The sequence below is a fragment of the Oncorhynchus kisutch genome, linkage group LG23, assembly GCF_002021735.2.
Source record: "Oncorhynchus kisutch isolate 150728-3 linkage group LG23, Okis_V2, whole genome shotgun sequence".
NCBI classification, from domain to species: Eukaryota; Metazoa; Chordata; class Actinopteri; order Salmoniformes; family Salmonidae; genus Oncorhynchus; species Oncorhynchus kisutch.
Window position 1 is genome coordinate 43102950 of NC_034196.2, and position 13248 is coordinate 43116197.

General features: G+C 51.3%; 1 protein-coding gene across 4 annotated transcripts in view; it reads left to right on the forward strand.

Moving 5' to 3' along the window:
* The window catches only part of LOC109867880 (ras-specific guanine nucleotide-releasing factor RalGPS1), a 274063-nt gene that overhangs the window by 239055 nt on the left and 21760 nt on the right, over positions 1-13248 (forward strand). The gene's annotated exons all lie outside the window — the stretch shown is intronic.

Sequence of the window (13248 nt, forward strand, 5' to 3'; positions counted from 1 at the left end):
CCTTCTAGCCAACCACTCACGTCCCTTTCCTTCTAGCCAACCACTCACGTCCCTTTCCTTCTAGCCAACCACTCACGTCCCTTTCCTTCTGGCCAACCTCTCACGTCCCTTTCCTTCTGGTCAACCTCTCACGTCCCTTTCCTTCTGGCCAACCTCTCACGTCCCTTTCCTTCTGGCCAACCTCTCACGTCCCTTTCCTTCTGGTCAACCTCTCACGTCACTTTCCTTCTGGTCAACCTCTCACCTCCCTTTCCTTCTAGCCAACCTCTCACGTTCCTTTCCTTCTGGCCAACCTCTCACGTCCCTTTCCTTCTGGCCAACCTTTCACCTCCCTTTCCTTCTTAGCCAACCTCTCACGTCCCTATCCTTCTAGCCAACCTCTCACGTCCCTATCCTTCTAGCCAACCTCTCACGTCCCTATCCTTCTAGCCAACCTCTCACGTCCCTATCCTTCTAGCCAACCTCTCACGTCCCTATCCTTCTAGCCAACCTCTCACGTCCCTTTCCTTCTAGCCAACCTCTCACGTTCCTTTCCTTCTGGCCAATCTCTCACGTCCCTTTCCTTCTAGCCAACCTCTCACGTCCCTTTCCTTCTAGCCAACCTCTCACGTTCCTTTCCTTCTGGCCAATCTCTCACGTCCCTTTCCTTCTGGCCAACCTTTCACCTCCCTTTCCTTCTAGCCAACCTCTCACGTCCCTATCCTTCTAGCCAACCTCTCACGTCCCTATCCTTCTAGCCAACCTCTCACGTCCCTATCCTTCTAGCCAACCTCTCACGTCCCTATCCTTCTAGCCAACCTCTCACGTCCCTATCCTTCTAGCCAACCTCTCACGTCCCTATCCTTCTAGCCAACCTCTCACGTCCCTATCCTTCTAGCCAACCTCTCACGTCCCTATCCTTCTGGTCAACCTCTCACGTCCCTTTCCTTCTAGCCAACCTCTCACGTCCCTTTCCTTCTGGCCAACCTTTCGGGAAGAATGCCTTGAAATAGAAATGGGGGAAAAAAATTCAAGGTTAATCACCGATCAAACTCAATGACCCTCAAACTGCGGATGACCCTCAAACTGTGAGTTGGGGGCGGGCGGGGGGGGGGGCGATACCCTGTCCCAGCATGCAACGAGGCTTTCAGCTTGGCCCCACCTGAGTGTTTACGCCGTGGCAGAATGAGATCACTGGCTACCAATCCCGGCAAACCTCTCAGGATTGAGTTATTGCGGGGCCCAGGAGGGCCGGCGAGGGCCAGCCCTGGTTGAGTCATTCCATTTGGATTGGAGGGAGAGGGGGAAACAAGCGCAGCACTGGCCTGGCTGTTCCAGAGTGGGCTGAAGCAACACAAGCAGCCCCCTCCACACCGACCCATTCAGAGCTAAGACGTCAGTCTTCCTCTTTCTCTTTTCACTCTTTCTTGTACAACCTCTTGTCTCTCTTTCACTTGGCTTCTATCTCCGCCCCTCTCTTGTCTTTCCCACTGTACTCTGAGGTCATCTATAGAGTCAGGGTGTTACAACAATTATCCTGCATGCTATCTGAGTTTAATCCACGTCAAGGGCAGCAGACAAAATAAGCAGTGATTTTATTTTTTGAAATGCTCCATGTGGACAGATGTTACAGGGAATGGTTCCTTTCCTTGATTTCTTGACCTTCCTTTACTTTCCTCTGTCTGTTGACCAGGAGAGTGTTAAGGGTGATGTAATGGGGTTGGAATTGCTCCAGATGGATGTGGGTTGGGGGAATAAAGTTCCACGGAATGGTGAAAAAAAAGGTTGCAGGGGGAGTGTGCGTGTGATGACTCTTCATTCACAGGGAGTAGACAGTGATTGCGTATAGGCTAAACAATGGCAACATTGACGGCTTCCTTCCGTTATGAAGTGTGTGTGTGTGTGTGTGTGTGTGTGTGTGTGTGTGTGTGTGTGTGTGTGTGTGTGTGTGTGTGTGTGTGTGTGTGTGTGTGTGTGTGTGTGTGTGGACAGTGCCGTATTATTTAATTTATTTAATAAGCAAAGTTATGCAATAATCAATACCCCCTTTCACTCAATAACTGGGTGTTCTGTTCTGCTTTTAGCTGCAATGACTCCAACCAAACACTTCCTGTAGTTGTTGATCAGTCTCTCACGTCGCTGTGGAGGAATTTTGGCCCCCCTCTTCCATGCAGAACTGCTTTAACTCAGAAATATTTGTGGGTTTTTGACCATGAACTGCTGATTTCAGGTCCTGCCACACAACATCTCAATCGGGTTTAGGTCTGGACTTTGAATAGGCCATTCCAGAACTTTATTTTCAGGCATTCTGATGTAGACTAGGATCTATTTAACCGGTCGTAAGTGGTTGTTTTTCTGTCGCTCTTGGTGAACATAACTCAGAGAAAATACATATCACATGTGGCGTTCCACGAGGTTCCATTTTGGGTCCGGTACTGTTCCGTGTGTATATACGTTACCCCTTGACAGCGTTATCAGAAACCACAGCATCGATTTTCACTGCTACGCAGACGATACACAACATTTCTGTGTCAGCAGAGAATTTTAGCTCCACGGGAAAATTATTTGACTGTATTAGTGATTTGAAATACTTGGATGGCTCACAACTTCCTCCAGCTAAATCAAGACAAGACTGAGGTACTTATTGTTGGAGCCAAAGCAACAGAGAGAGAATTAGGCCTCACATTTTAACTCACGGGCAATAAAAATAGATTCTTAACTCCATTTCGAATCACACATTAGGAATGTGAACAAAATTGCTTTTTACCACCTGAGGAACATTGCCAAGGTGTGGACGTTTCTCTCTCACGCTGATAGAATTCATTTTAAGATTCTTCTATTGGTTTTTAAATCAACCCACGATTGTGCACCCCAATACTGCAGACATCCTTTTAAGTTATGTACCCAGTAGATTCCTCAGGTCCTCTGGTGCTGGCCTTTTAACTATCCCAAAGCCTAAGACCAAGAAGCATTGAGAAGCATCCTTTAGTTACTATGACCCCAGCCTCTGGAATAGCCTGCCAGAGAACCTGAGGGGGGACAAAACTGTGGACATATTTAAGAGATCTTTTGTTTATTCTTTATTAAATATTTCCGTTTTTATTTTCATTGTTTTTAGTTTTTCCTGTGAAGCACATTGTGTTGCAGTCCGTGTCTGAAATGTGCTGTATAAATGAAGCTTGATTTGATGTGATTAGTGTGTTCTGGATCATTGTCTTGCTGCATGACCCAGCTGCTCTTCAGCTCACGGATGGGATAGCTTGACATTCTCCTTTAGAATTCTCTGATTCTCTGATTCTGAGCAGAGTTCATGATTGTGAGGGATCAATAACTGCAGGAAGCGTTTAGTTGCAGTGGTTGCAGCTACAAATGGCACAACCAGTTATTGAGTGTAAAGGGGGGCAATTTACATTTTTGGGTGTTGCATAACTTTGTTACTTTAATCATTTATTTAATTATCAACATTTTGTGTTATTTGTTCACTCAGGTTTCCTTTATCTAATATTATGTTTTGGTTGAAGATCTGACAATATTAAGTTTCAGAAATACGCAAAAATAGAGAATCTGAAAGGGTGAAAAGTTTTGTGTGTGAGGGGGTATATAAGGGGGAGGGGGTGTAGGGGTGTAGCGAATCTGTGTGGTGGGGGGTGGGGGGGGTGTAGGGGTGTAGCGAATCTGTGTGGGGGGGGAGGGTGTAGGGGTGTAGCGAATCTGTGTGGTGGGGGGGGGGGGTGTAGCGAATCTGTGTGGGGGGGGGGGGTGTAGGAGTGTAGCGAATCTGTGTTGGGGGGGGGGGGGTGTAGGGGTGTAGCGAATCTGTGTGGGGGGGGGGGGGGGGGGGTGTAGACACGCTATATTGAAACAGGTGAGTCTGTAAGGACTACATTCTGTCCTGGGATAATGGGCCCTTACCAGGACTACATTCTCTCCTGGGACAATGGGCCCTTACCAGGACTACATTTTCTCCTGGGATAATGGGCCCTTACCAGGACTACATTCTGTCCTGGGATAATGGGCCCTTACCAGGACTACATTTTCTCCTGGGATAATGGGCCCTTACCAGGACTACATTCTCTCCTGGGATAATGGGCACTTACCAGGACTACATTCTGTCCTGGGATAATGGGCCCTTACCAGGACTACATTCTGTCCTGGGACAATGGGTCCTTACCAGGACTACATTCTCTCCTGGGACAATGGGCACCTTACCAGGACTACATTCTCTCCTGGGACAATGGGCCCTTACCAGGACTACATTCTCTCCTGGGACAATGGGCCCTTACCAGGACTACATTCTGTCCTGGGACAATGGGCCCTTACCATCCTGCCAGTCTTCCCAATGAGAAAAAAAGAGGGCTAAAGGAATAGGGACAATGCATTATGGGTAGGAATAAGTATGGTATAGCATGCATTTAATACAAACAAAAGTAAAAGGGATTGTTTAAGTCTATGTCTAAAGTGTTTTATGTGGGAACTTTTACTACGTTTTATGATGGAGATGTTTGATAGGATTCAGAGAACATTTGGTATGTAAGCATACTGAGGCTGTACACGTGCTATAGAAGTAGCCGGTGTGTAAAACACAGTCGGTTAATTCCAAAGAATTCCGTTTTATTTTAGAGTTTTAGTATGACTTTTTATTTGCGCTAACTGTCACACAATGAACCCGGACGGGGACAGCAAATGGTGAGACATTTCCTTCTGCGCTCATTAAGGAAGCAGCTAAAAGTAGTCTAATAGCAGTGTCACTCAGCGACCAGACCCCAGGAATGTAACAAAAGGCTATATTTTTTTCTCCATGTTCCAGTGGTCTAATCTCAGCGATCAGGGACCACGTTATGGGGACTGTATTTATCAGGGTTGCCACGGTAACCTGCAACTTCTGTTTTCTCTCCCTCTTTCTTTTTCTAACACGTTTTTCATTACAAGGCCAGAAAGAAATGTGCAGGATATTCCGATTTTATAGCTTGATTACCACATCGACAGAGACAAGTAGGAGCAACCAATGCTGTTGTTTCTAAAAACAGGACTGTAAAGACTGTGGTAGCACACTGAACTCAAAGCCTATTCGTTTTTTTGCTGAGGAAGCTAATGCAAGCCTTCAGGTTTCAGGCAAGGTTAGTCATTATCACATACGCATGGTTCACTGAACAGACTCTGTAACATTGAGTGAAAAGAAACACTGTGCCACAAAAATAAATAGTAATGTTACCAATCTTGCCATTGCAAAAAAAGTCGGACATTATGCACAGTATGTTGTTGAGCATGCAAAACGCAGGAAGACTTGGAGAGCGTTTGTTACCGAAGCCCTTTCCCCTGATGTTGACACCTTTTACAGATTACTGAAATTGTTTTGTGATATCGATGTTCAAAAAAGGGAAATTAATGAATTGCCAAAGGGGGTTCCCCATCGAGGAAGGTTAGGGGTTCCCCATCGAGGAAGGTTAGGGGTTCCCCATCGAGGAAGGTTAGGGGTTCCCCATCGAGGAAGGTTAGGGGTTTTCCATTGGAAGGTTAGGGGTTTTCCTTTGGAAGGTTAGGGGTTTTCCATTGGAAAGTTAGGGGTTTTCCATCTAGGAAGGTTAGGGGTTTTCCATCTAGGAAGGTTAGGGGTTTCCCATCTAGGAAGGTTAGGGGTTTCCCATCTAGGAAGGTTAGGGGTTCCCCATCGAGGGAGGTTAGGGGTTTTCCATTGGAAGGTTAGGGGTTTCCCCATCGAGGGAGGTTAGGGGTTTTCCATTGGAAGGTTAGGGGTTTTCCATTGGAAGGTTAGGGGTTTTCCATTGGAAGGTTAGGGGTTTTCCATCTAGGAAGGTTAGGGGTTTCCCATCTAGGAAGGTTAGGGGTTTCCCATCTAGGAAGGTTAGGGGTTTCCCATCGAGGAAAGGTTTTGGGGGGGGCTTCCCCATCGAGCAAGCCTTGGGGGGGGGCTTCCCCATCGAGCAAGGCTTCGGGGGGGGGGGTTCCCCATCGAGCAAGGCTTCGGGGGGGGTTCCCCATCGAGCAAGGCTTCGGGGGGGGGTTCCCCATCGAGCAAGGCTTGGGTGGGGGGATTCCCCATCGAGCAAGGCTTGGGTGGGGGGATTCCCCATCGAGCAAGGCTTGGGTGGGGGGATTCCCCATCGAGCAAGGCTTGGGTGGGGAGATTCCCCATCGAGCAAGGCTTGGGGGGGGGGGGGGGTTCCCCATCGAGCAAGGCTTGGGGGGGCTTCCCCATCGAGCGAGGCTTCGGGGGGGGGTTCCCCATCGAGCGAGGCTTCGGGGGGGGGTTCCCCATCGAGCGAGGCTTCGGGGGGGGTGGGGCTTCCCCATCGAGCGAGGCTTGGGTGGGGGGATTCCCCATCAAGCGAGGCTTGGGGGGGGGGATTCCCCATCGAGCAAGGCTTGGGTGGGGGGATTCCCCATCGAGCAAGGCTTGGGGGGGGGGGTTCCCCATCGAGCAAGGCTTGGGGGGGCTTCCCCATCGAGCAAGGCTTCGGGGTCTCCCATCTAGAAAGTTTAGGGGTTTTCCCCATCGAGGAAGGTTTGGGGTTTCCCATCGAGGAAGGCTAGGGGTTTCCCATCGAGGAAGGTTAGGGGTTTTCCCATCGAGGAAGGTTAGGGGTTTCCATTGGAAGGCTAGGGATTTCCCCATCGAGGAAGGTTAGGGGTTTTCCATTGGAAGGTTAGGGGTTTTCCATTGGAAGGTTAGGGGTTTCCCATCTAGGAAGGTTAGGGGTTTCCCATCTAGGAAGGTTAGGGGTTTCCCATCGAGGAAGGTTAGGGGTTTCCATTGGAAGGTTAAAGGTTTTCCCCATCGAGGAAGGTTCGGGGTTCCCATCGAGGAAGGTTAGGGGTTTTCCCATCGAGGAAGGTTAGGGGTTTCCCATCGAGGAAGGTTAGGGGTTTCCCATCAAGGAAAGTTTGGGGGGGTTCTCCATCGAGGAAGGTTTGGGGGGGTTCCCATGAGGAAAGGTTGGGGGGGGGTTTCCCCATCGAGCAAGGCTTTGGGGGGGGGGGGTTCCCCATCGAGCAAGGCTTGGGGGGGGTTCCCCATCGAGCAAGGGTTCGGTGTCTCCCATCTAGAAAGGTTAGGGGTTTCCCCATCGAGGAAGAATTTGGGGTTCCCATCGAGGAAGGTTTGGGGTTCCCATCGAGGAAGGTTAGGGGTTTCCCCATCGAGGAAGGTTAGGGGTTTTCCATTGGAAGGTTAGGGGTTTTCCATTGGAAGGTTAGGGGTTTTCCATTGGAAGGTTAGGGGTTTCCCATCTAGGAAGGTTAGGGGTTTCCCATCTAGGAAGGTTAGGGGTTTCCCATCGAGGAAGGTTAGGGGTTTTCCATTGGAAGGTTAAAGGTTTTCCCCATCGAGGAAGGTTCGGGGTTCCCATCGAGGAAGGTTAGGGGTTTTCCCATCGAGGAAGGTTTGGGGTTCCCATCGAGGAAGGTTCGGGGTTCCCATCGAGGAAGGTTCGGGGTTCCCCCATCGAGGAAGGTTCGGGGTTCCCCCATCGAGGAAGAATAGGGGTTTTCCCATCGAGGAAGGTTAGGGGTTTCCATTGGAAGGCTAGGGTTTCCCCATCGAGGAAGGTTAGGGGTTTTCCATTGGAAGGTTAGGGGTTTTCCATTGGAAGTTTAGGGGTTTCCCATCTAGGAAGGTTAGGGGTTTCCCATCGAGGAAGGTTAGGGGTTTCCCATCGAAGAAGGTTAGGGGTTTCCCATCGAAGAAGGTTAGGGGTTTCCCATCGAAGAAGGTTAGGGGTTTCCATTGGAAGGCTAGGGATTTCCCCATCGAGGAAGGTTAGGGGTTTTCCATTGGAAGGTTAGGGGTTTTCCATTGGAAGTTTAGGGGTTTCCCATCTAGGAAGGTTAGGGGTTTCCCATCGAGGAAGGTTAGGGGTTTCCGATCGAGGAAGGTTAGGGGTTTCCCATCGAGGAAGGTTAGGGGTTTCCGATCGAGGAAGGTTAGGGGTTTCCCATCGAGGAAAGTTTGGGGGGTTTCCCATCGAGGAAAGTTTGGGGGGGTTCTCCATCGAGGAAAGGTTGGGGGGGTTCTCCATCGAGGAAAGGTTGGGGGGGTTTCTCCATCGAGGAAAGTTTGGGGGGGTTCTCCATCGAGGAAAGGTTGGGGGGGTTCCCATGAGGAAAGGTTGGGGGGGTTTCCCCATCGAGCAAGGATTTGGGGGGGGTTTCTCCATCAAGCAAGGCTTTGGGGGGGGTTTCCCCATCGAGCAAGGCTTGGGGGGGGGTTCCCCATCGAGCAAGGCTTTGGGAGGGGGGTTCCCCATCGAGCAAGGCTTTGGGAGGGGGGTTCCCCATCGAGCAAAGCTTTGGGAGGGGGGTTCCCCATCGAGCAAGGCTTTGGGGGGGGGGGTCCCCATCGAGCAAGGCTTGGGGGGGCTTCCCCATCGAGCAAGGCTTCGGGGTCTCCCATCTAGAAAGTTTAGTGGTTTTCCCCATCGAGGAAGGTTTGGGGTTTCCCATCGAGGAAGGTTTGGGGTTTCCCATCGAGGAAGGTTTGGGGTTTCCCATCGAGGAAGGTTAGGGGTTTTCCCATCGAGGAAGGTTAGGGGTTTCCCATCGAGGAAGGTTAGGGGTTTCCCATCGAGGAAAGTTTGGGGGGGTTCTCCATCGGAAGGTTTGGGGGGGTTCCCATGAGGAAAGGTTGGGGGGGGGGGTTTCCCCATCGAGCAAGGCTTTGGGGGGGGGGGGGGGTTCCCCATCGAGCAAGGCTTGGGGGGGGGGGGATTCCCCATCGAGCAAGGCTTGGGGGGGGTTCCCCATCGAGCAAGGGTTCGGTGTCTCCCATCTAGAAAGGTTAGGGGTTTCCCCATCGAGGAAGAATTTGGGGTTCCCATCGAGGAAGGTTTGGGGTTCCCATCGAGGAAGGTTAGGGGTTTCCCCATCGAGGAAGGTTAGGGGTTTTCCATTGGAAGGTTAGGGGTTTTCCATTGGAAGGTTAGGGGTTTTCCCCATCGAGGAAGGTTCGGGGTTCCCATCGAGGAAGGTTCGGGGTTCCCATCGAGGAAGGTTCGGGGTTCCCCCATCGAGGAAGGTTCGGGGTTCCCCCATCGAGGAAGGTTCGGGGTTCCCCCATCGAGGAAGGTTCGGGGTTCCCCCATCGAGGAAGGTTAGGGGTTTTCCCATCGAGGAAGAATAGGGGTTTTCCCATCGAGGAAGGTTAGGGGTTTCCATTGGAAGGCTAGGGTTTCCCCATCGAGGAAGGTTAGGGTTTTTCCATTGGAAGGTTAGGGGTTTTTCCATTGGAAGGTTAGGGGTTTTCCATTGGAAGTTTAGGGGTTTCCCATCTAGGAAGGTTAGGGGTTTCCCATCGAGGAAGGTTAGGGGTTTCCCTTCGAAGAAGGTTAGGGGTTTCCCATCGAAGAAGGTTAGGGGTTTCCATTGGAAGGCTAGGGATTTCCCCATCGAGGAAGGTTAGGGGTTTTCCATTGGAAGGTTAGGGGTTTTCCATTGGAAGTTTAGGGGTTTCCCATCTAGGAAGGTTAGGGGTTTCCCATCTAGGAAGGTTAGGGGTTTCCGATCGAGGAAGGTTAGGGGTTTCCCATCGAGGAAGGTTAGGGGTTTCCGATCGAGGAAGGTTAGGGGTTTCCCATCGAGGAAAGTTTGGGGGGTTTCCCATCAAGGAAAGTTTGGGGGGGTTCTCCATCGAGGAAAGGTTGGGGGGGTTCTCCATCGAGGAAAGGTTGGGGGGGTTCTCCATCGAGGAAAGTTTGGGGGGGTTCTCCATCGAGGAAAGGTTGGGGGGGTTCCCATGAGGAAAGGTTGGGGGGTTTCCCATGAGGAAAGGTTGGGGGGGTTTCCCCATCGAGCAAGGATTTGGGGGGGGTTTCTCCATCGAGCAAGGCTTTGGGGGGGTTTCCCCATCGAGCAAGGCTTGGGGGGGTTCCCCATCGAGCAAGGCTTTGGGAGGGGGGTTCCCCATCGAGCAAGGCTTTGGGAGGGGGGTTCCCCATCGAGCAAGGCTTTGGGAGGGGGGTTCCCCATCGAGCAAGGCTTTGGGAGGGGGGTTCCCCATCGAGCAAAGCTTTGGGAGGGGGGTTCCCCATCGAGCAAGGCTTTGGGGGGGGGGGTCCCCATCGAGCAAGGCTTGGGGGGGCTTCCCCATCGAGCAAGGCTTCGGGGTCTCCCATCTAGAAAGTTTAGTGGTTTTCCCCATCGAGGAAGGTTTGGGGTTTCCCATCGAGGAAGGTTTGGGGTTTCCCATCGAGGAAGGTTAGGGGTTTTCCCATCGAGGAAGGTTAGGGGTTTCCATTGGAAGGCTAGGGATTTCCCCATCGAGGAAGGTTAGGGGTTTTCCATTGGAAGGTTAGGGGTTTTCCATTGGAAGTTTAGGGGTTTTCCATTGGAAGGTTAGGGGTTTCCCATCTAGGAAGGTTAGGGGTTTCCCATCGAGGAAGGTTAGGGGTTTCCCAACGAGGAAGGTTAGGGGTTTTCCATCGGAAGGTTAGGGGTTTTCCATTGGAAGGTTAGGGGTTTTCCCCATCGAGGAAGGTTCGGGGTTCCCATCGAGGAAGGTTAGGGGTTTCCCATCGAGGAAGATTAAGGGTTTCCCATCGAGGAAAGTTTGGGGGGGGTTCTCCATCGAGGAAGGTTTGGGGGGGTTCCCATGAGGAAAGGTTGGGGGGGTTTCCCCATCGAGCAAGGCTTTGGGGGGGGGGGTTCCCCATCGAGCAAGGCTTGGGGGGGGGATTCCCCATCGAGCAAGGCTTGGGGGGGGGGATTCCCCATCGAGCAAGGCTTGGGGGGGGGGGGGTTCCCCATCGAGCAAGGCTTCGGGGGGGGGTTCCCCATCGAGCAGGGCTTGGGGGGGATTCCCCATCGAGCAAGGCTTCGGGGTCTCCCATGTAGAAAGGTTAGGGGTTTCCCCATCGAGGAAGGTTAGGGGTTTTCCCCATCGAGGAAGGTTAGGGGTTTTCCCCATCGAGGAAGGTTTGGGGTTCCCATCGAGGAAGGTTAGGGGTTTCCCCATCGAGGAAGGTTAGGGGTTTCCCCATCGAGGAAGGTTAGGGGTTTCCCCATTGGAAGGTTAGGGGTTTTCCATTGGAAGGTTAGGGGTTTTCCCCATCGAGGAAGGTTCGGGGTTCCCATCGAGGAAGGTTAGGGGTTTTCCATTGGAAGGTTAGGGGTTTTCCATTGGAAGGTTAGGGGTTTTCGCCATCGAGGAAGGTTCGGGGTTCCCATCGAGGAAGGTTAGGGGTTTCCCATCGAGGAAGATTAGGGGTTATCCCATCGAGGAAGATTAGGGGTTATCCCATCGAGGAAGGTTAGGGGTTTCCCATCGAGGAAGATTAGGGGTTTCCCATCGAGGAAAGTTTGGGGGGGTTCTCCATCGAGGAAGGTTTGGGGGGGTTCCCATGAGGAAAGGTTGAGGGGGGGTTTCCCCATCGAGCAAGGCTTCGGGGGGGGGGGGGTCCCCATCGAGCAAGGCTTGGGGGGGGATTCCCCATCGAGCAAGGCTTCGGGGTCTCCCATCTAGAAAGGTTAGGGGTTTCCCCATCGAGGAAGGTTAGGGGTTTTCCCCATCGAGGAAGGTTTGGGGTTCCCATCGAGGAAGGTTTGGGGTTCCCATCGAGGAAGGTTTGGGGTTCCCATCGAGGAAGGTTAGGGGTTTCCCCATCGAGGAAGGTTAGGGGTTTTCCATTGGAAGGTTAGGGGTTTTCCCCATCGAGGAAGGTTCGGGGTTCCCATCGAGGAAGGTTCGGGGTTCCCCCATCGAGGAAGGTTAGGGTTTTTCCCATCGAGGAAGGTTAGGGGTTTCCATTGGAAGGCTAGGGGTTTTCCATTGGAAGTTTAGGGGTTTCCCATCTAGGAAGGTTAGGGGTTTCCCATCGAGGAAGGCTTTTGGAGGGGGGTTCCCCATCGAGCAAGGCTTTTGGAGGGGGGTTCCCCATCGAGCAAGGCTTTGGGAGGGGGGTTCCCCATCGAGCAAGGCTTTGGGAGGGGGGTTCCCCATCGAGCAAGGCTTTGGGAGGGGGGTTCCCCATCGAGCAAAGCTTTGGGAGGGGGGTTCCCCATCGAGCAAGGCTTTGGGGGGGGGGGGCGATTCCCCATCGAGGATGGAGCAGGAGCCAAATGATAATGTCATGATGGTGGTGATACGAGCCATCCCATGGACTAGGGATGTATCCTTCGTCTGTCCCCTGATTTAGTTAGGGATAACATAACATGTAATAAAGAAAGTCTCTGGTTCTTGGGCCAGGTCTCCATTTTGTCGGCAAACCCATTACACCAACAGCATACAAGCCCTGCACGCCCAGAGCCAATGGGATGAGGTATAGCGTTACTCAATCGCTCCGTACAGAACAAGGGCAAAACAACATGACAGAATCCAGAAGACACCACTGCACGCACACACACACTCACAGGCTCTAAAACGTATACTCACATTGGACAAAGTATCTCGTGTTTATCCAAAATAACATACAGCACACATTCTTGAAATGGTTTAAAACTAGTTTCATTTATATAACGAATAACTGTTACATGGCATGAAACCCACAGAACATCACATCCTCCTATCAGCAACAACTGTATAGAACAGACAGACAGACAGACAGACAGACAGACAGACAGACAGACAGACAGACAGACAGACAGACAGACAGACAGACAGACAGACAGACAGACAGACAGACAGACAGACAGACAGACAGACAGACAGACAGACAGACAGACAGACAGACAGCAACTGTACACACATACAGACACACACAGACAGACAGACAGACAGACAGACAGACAGCAACTGTACACACATACAGACACACACAGACAGACAGACAGACACAGACAGACAGCAACTGTACACACACAGAGACTTTTACAAATACCCCTAAAACATGAGCAAACACACATGCTTTGAATATACCAAACAGACACTCACACAGTGTATTATATTGAACATTCTAGTAACTGGCCCACATTCACAGAGTGTATTATATTGTACCCTCCACTAACTGGCCCTCACACAGAGTGTATTATATTGAACCCTCTACTAACTGGCCCTCACACAGTGTGTATTATATTGAACACTCCACTAACTGGCCCTCACACAGTGTATTATGTTGAACACTCCACTAACTGGCCCTCACACAGAGGGTATTATGTTGAACACTCCACTAACTGGCCCTCACACAGTGTATTATATTGAACAGTCCACTAACTGGCCCTCACACAGAGGGTATTATGTTGAACACTCCACTAACTGGCCCTCACACAGAGGGTATTATGTTGAACACTCCACTAACTGGCCCTCACACAGAGGGTATTATG